Raw genomic sequence first — 6,451 nt, 5'->3', positions numbered from 1 at the left:
TCTGAAGTCTGAATATTCCCAGTGGACTGCTTATTAGCTATTCACAGAGGAGAAGCACTCTGAAAGAGATCCAGGAATAATGCTGAACAACATGTAGAGGAGAGAATGTTGCAGTCTGCACATGAATAATATAAACAATGAAGTGCTTCTGTCTCTAAGGGTATGTCTACACATTCAGCTGGAGGTATAATTTTGTTTGCAGACATAACCACACTCTCTCTGATTGAGCCGGTACACTAAAACCAGAAGTGTAGCCATGGTGGCATGAGCAGCAGGAGGGGCTAGCTGCACAAGTACACACCTAGCATCTCAGGCATGTCTGTACTTGAGAATGTAACTGGGTTGCACTGGAACTTATCCCCAAACTCTGCTGTCTAGGTTGGTGGGATCCTGCTCTGGGTGCACCAGTGTGACTGGAGGGTTATGGCTGTGAAGTTTCTGTCCAGAGGGCACCCAAAGACCTATGCATCTGTTCCCAGTCATACACATTACATGGACCCAGATCATGTCCTGACATCCTCACATGGAGGGACCCTCTGTGTGTGTGTAGATTTCCCTCCTACTACACTTAAGGGGACTTGGTCATCTTTACAGTGCCTCCCAGCCCACACAGAGCCTTCTCCATGGGCCTGGGGATCCATGTGAGATGGAGACTCGAAGGGCTAAGATTTGGGGAAACATTGTCCCCCTCAAACCTCTGGGACCTTGCTCAGAAAAAAACAACAACAATCTGGGATTGCACTATCTTTTCCATGGAACTGCCCTGGAATCCCAGGGATAGCACAGTGGGGAACCAATGGACCCATGCTGTCAGATAACTGGCAGCTTCTCTAGGGCCCAGGTCTGGAAGAGAGGCACAGGACCTCTATCTGAGTGGCCCTGGTCTCTGATAGATCACCTGATTTGGAGGTGGGCTCTGAAGCCTTTTTTGGGGGGTAAGCAAACCCTGCCCCCAAGGATATGATCCTGGCAGGGGAGGGAGAAGATCTCTGCAAAGGAGCCTTACAATGATTCCCTTCCCAATAGGCCTCTCCTGTGGGCTTTACTAAGGGACAAGATTATCTAGGCCGTGATAGTGTTTCAATTCCTGAGTCGGTGGTTTAGGTCATTAATATACACAGCACAAGTTTCTAATATTGCAATCTAACATGCAATCCTAATGTGAGTATTAGAGATTAAAGGAACACCATTAATCTGAAATCTAGTCAATTTAAATAAACGAGTTAAAGGTAATTGCAGGTGTTAATATTGCCCCTGAGAATGCTTGAAAAGGCAGTGTGGTTAAGTCAATAATAAGTCAATCACATTGTATTATTTTTATCTGGATTTTTTTCTCTTTGTTGCTGTGCAAAAGATCTGCACAAACAATATAGGAAACTGACTGACTGTAGAGGGCAAACTGTGCATTTGACAGGATTTTCTGTACAATGTAAACAAATTGTACACAACAGTTTTTCTCCTCTCACCTCTTTCGGCTACAGTAATCACAAGAGTTGTGACAAGAGTAGGCCTAATATTTCCAGAGGTGATTTTTGGGTTGACACTGTCTCTTTAAATTTGCCTTTCAAAAGTATTCAAGCTGATAAATCTCAATCACTTTAATGTTTGTGGAAAGTAAACATCAAACCAAAAAATCAGAGATAGTTCAAGATTAGTTTTTTCATAGAAATTACTCTTCTATTTGTATGACTAGGTCTACATGGATTTGCAGTCATTAAGCAGGCAAAACTCCTCCTGAACTCACTGAAAATGTTGCCTGTGTGAGAACTGCTGGATCAGTCAGGATATGGCCAAGAGGTACAGACAGCCTTATCTCAGAATTTCCTGATTTTTCAGTTCATATTGGATTCAATGAAAATGGCTGTTTGTTTTTTAAAATCACAAGGAGGAGGATTGGGCCCTTTACATTGGAATGCTGTGTTATTACTATTATTGTTAAAATCGATTTTTTTTATAAGCATTCAATATACACATTTGGTGGTCAAAGTTCTGGGTGAATTGCAAAGGCAGAGCTGTATTTTGAAATTATAATAAAGTCCTCATTACTTTACACAAAATTCATTTCCCCAAGTTAAGACTAAGTGTTTTTTGTTGCTCTCAATAGTCGCACTGACATCCAACAATTACTGCAATGTAGGTTGTATTAATTGCAAGGGTCAAAAGAGTTAAAGGTGTTACAAATTCTTTCACTGTCCAACATAAAAAGTGATATAAAGATGACCAGGCCTTTTTTTAATTTTTTTTTTTTAAACACTGAGACCTTAGTTTACGTGGCAAACACCCAAAAGCATTCATTCTGAAGTTGAAAGTTCATTACAAGAAAGAACAAGAAATTTAAACAAGCATTTATATTAAAACTATGATTGTTTTGCATAATCACTCAATTTATCAAAACCTTTACAGTCTCACCTTTTGGAAGCAAAACAGTAATATCTTATTTTCAGAACAACCTTTCTTTGATGAAAATGAAAGAGTTAATTTTCCTTTGAGTCCTGATGTATAAAGGGTATTCACTTTTCCTGTTTCCAACAGACACACATATACAAGGAGGAGGAGGGGTAGGATAGAAAAGATGGGGAAAATACAACTGTTGTTGAGGTCTTTGGAACACTGGACGGTTGGTTAGTCATGAATGGGTGCTTTGCTGGCAGGTCGACTATGGCACCTATCGCTTGGACCCTGCTTCACTTTCTGGTCAGGGACATCTGGTTGGACAGGGCAGGCTTGGGTGGAAGCAGTTTAGTTGATTTCAGGATTTGATGAAAATCAGAGAGAGAGGAGGAAAGAAATAGTGTGGTAGAAAGGAACACAACAGGGAAGGGAGGCAAAACAGGATCTTATATGCCTCTGTGGTGCTGGCAATTAGATATCCCCACTGGTGGGCTGACGACAGGATGTCACGATAATGTGACAACCTTCAGCACTGACAGGTGAAATTGAGCAAGACTAGCCAGCCTTCCTTTCAGGAAGAAAGTGCTTTAGATGAGTTGTAGTGCTAGCAGGTCAAGGGTTGAGTTGGAGGAAAACCATTCCTCCCCCTGCCCCAGTCTCTTTTTAAGAAACCCACAAAGGGGACAATTGGGAGGCATAATTCATCCCTCCATTATTTCATCCACCAGTTGGGCCTAATATCCATCACACCAATTTTGGTCTATTAACTTCTGTTTTTACCAAGCATGGTTTCAACAGTCCTTGAAATCTTATCAGCAAGTCCTTTTTGTTTGGACTAATTCAGCTACTTTTTCTAGTTCTCTTACACTTGTTTATAATATTCATTTACTGAAAACAACTCAACCTATTTTTCATGGTTAATTGCCAACCAGGCAATAATTATAGGTCATTGTAACATCTTATGAACTTTAACTCACTTTTTACATTTGAGCTTACAATAAGAAATCATTGTGTAGTCCCAGTACTCACAACTTGTTTATAAATGCAGTGACTTTTGTCTGCAAAACAGCTTTTTTAATGCATTTTAGGTATTTGTGGAGGTAAATTCCAGTGCAGGGACTCTTGTATACTCTGATGTGGATGACCACTTACTGGACTCCATTTTGAGATAAATATACTTGTTACTATTGAAAATGTTCACATAAAAACACTGAACTGTTTGATTTATGAGAAAAGCATCTAAAAGCAGCTAGTTTTTGCCCTCAGTTATTCATAGCTTAAGAACATATGGTGAAATTCTGGCTCCATTAAAATCAATGGCAAAATTTGCATTGACTTCAACAAAGCCAGGATTTTATACCAATTCTAATTATAATGATGTTGTGAAGCAGGTCTATCCAAAGTAATTTACCCCTACACACATTTTCTAACAAAATTGCTCTTGTTCTGAAAAAGCTTGTATGCTGCAAGTTTCAAGCTTGAGTAGGGATTTTTTGTTTGGCTGAGTAATACACTTCTGAAAATAATAGGTTATAAAATGCTGATAGAATCTTAACTACCGTGATTTGAATGGTGCCATTGCAATTCTCTGGACCAGCCCACAACAAAATAAGCTGCTTGGAGAAAAACATTGTATGTGCTAAACTCGGGGTTGCCACCTCATCTCTGAAGCAAGTGACTTGATGACAACAACAAAGGTCCGACAAATGAAGAACGTCTACAAAATCTGTTACTCTGCAGTGAGATTTATGAAGCCAAACATCACCTGGGAATTGTTAAAGGTGTGATTTCTGGCAGGTGCTATAATTTTACTTTCTGAACACAGTAATAAGGGGAAGATAAGGACAAGAATGGAAAAAAGGGGGCAAATTCTGCTATTTCACGCCCATAAGGTCAAACTGAACTTGGTGGGAGAGAATTTGATCCACATCACATACTTAGGGCCAGATTTTCAAAGGTATTTAGGTGCCTAACGATGCAGATAGCTGCCTAGTGGGATTTCAAAAGCACCTTAGCAGGTTAGGCATCTGTAGTGGGATTTTCAAAAATACTTAGGGGCCTAACTCCTGTTGATTTCAACAGAACTAGGCAGTTAAGTGCTTTGGCAAATCCCACTACTAAACTCCACAGATTTCTTGTTAGGTGCCTAAATACTTTTGAAAAAAATCTGGCTCTTACCAAAGGGAGGATAATCTTTTGGTTAAAAGCACTGAACTGGGAGTTTCTATCTGCTTAGCTTCTTATATTGTGCCCATCACCATGGTATCTGAGCACTCAAGTTCTATTTCCCAGAGTTCCTGGGAGACAAGTGGGCAAGTCACATGGCCTCTCTATGCATCATTATCTGCTTCCATCAAACAGTCCTAAGAGCATTTCCTAGTTTCACAGGGGTATCATGAAGCTAAATCAATTAAAGTTTGTGAAGTGCTGAGGCTTCCTGATGAGTGTCATAGAAAGCCAGTTAATTAATTAAAATTTACACTGGACCTGCAAAGCTTGGCATGCACTGAAGATACAGTTGTAAACATCAAGGGTAGAATCCTGGTCTTAGTGAAGTTAATGGCAAAGCATTAACTTAAACAGAGAAAAGATTTTCCCTCAAGTGCTTCTGACTTACGTCCTTTCACAAGCCAGTTGAAACTATTGATGCTGCATAGTTATAGTTTGAATAAGATCTATGGAGCCAGAGAACCCAGAAAGGAGAATGTTGCACTTCATGTTCAGCGCATGTACTGAATAAAGAGTAACCTCTTCAATGCAAATTTAATTTTTTGGGGAGGGTTTTTTGTTTATTTCTGTTTTTATAAACATAGTACAATGTTGTTTCATCTGTTTTTAAGCTGACAAGTATTACTTCCCTCTGCAACTGACCAGGAAACAAACTATTCCTTAGGGCTTTATTATGATCTTGCTCACACTAGCTTAGATCCAGAGTGAGTCAGTTAACTTAATGAGTTACTCTGAATTTCCACTAATAAACTGAGATTAGAATCTAGGGCCAGATCCAAAGACCATGGAAGTGAACTGGAGTCTTTTCCACATAATTCAAAGGATTTGGGACCAGGTCAGGCTTTAGTTTGTTGAAACAAAAAAAGAAAATGTTTACCATACTTCTTTCTGGGATAAGTAGTGCATTTTTAGAATGCCTTACATTAATTTCACTAGCTTTCTGTTCTACCCTGATTTAATAACCTGTGATTTTTTGTTTCAAATGAATATAAATATATTATTTGTAGGTAGCTTGCAACAGTGTAAGCTCATTATATTTTCACCAACAATAGGATTTCCACATACTATCTGGAAAACTTACCTGAGCAAAGATCACCAAACTAATTCCACATAGGCCAGCAAACTACTGATACATAAAAATTCAGTTACCAATTTCTGGAATGAAAGGTGCCATGGTACATGACCAATAACCTGAGGCATCTTTTCATTTCAAAATGGAGCAGAAAATCTAATTAGACCCCAGGGAAAGCACTGGTGAAACCTGCAGTTGAGACAGTGAAGATGAATTTGGTAATTTAAGGTAGAAACAGAGCTTCTCATGCCTGCAAATAGCACATTGTCCTCTGAAAATGAGTTGTCACTTTTCCAAATTAATCTTTTGTAATTGCATATCTGCGTGTTTTTCAAAATGCCAAAACCTTGCCACATCATTCTTTTTTGACAGAGCAAATTGACTTCTGTGGGTGTTTGGTCAGCAGTTATGAGACGCTTAACTATCATTTTTCACAATGTAAAGATCTGGGTCTACTCCTTCAGGCTAGCTTGAAATCCAGGGCTTCTAACTGTCAATGAAATCCATAAGAGTGAAGTAGTAAGGTTGGGGAAAACAAGCATGAGTGGAATAGATGTATACTTAACCTCCAAAATATTGCCATTGTGTATCATTAGGAAGAATGACCTTTTGGCCTTCTGGAAATTTGTACTGGGAACTGTTTCTCTAGTACAAAGGATGGTAGCAAATAAAATCAAAATCAGTGTACGCTGTATGATTCTGAACATTCTTTGTAAATGTAGGGAATATTCCAAGATACAGAAATGGACTGGCAGAACC

Source organism: Chrysemys picta, chromosome 6 (assembly GCF_011386835.1).
Source record: "Chrysemys picta bellii isolate R12L10 chromosome 6, ASM1138683v2, whole genome shotgun sequence".
NCBI lineage: Eukaryota > Metazoa > Chordata > Testudines > Emydidae > Chrysemys > Chrysemys picta.
The sequence above is the reverse complement of the archived record's forward strand: the minus strand, read 5'-3'. Positions refer to the sequence as shown.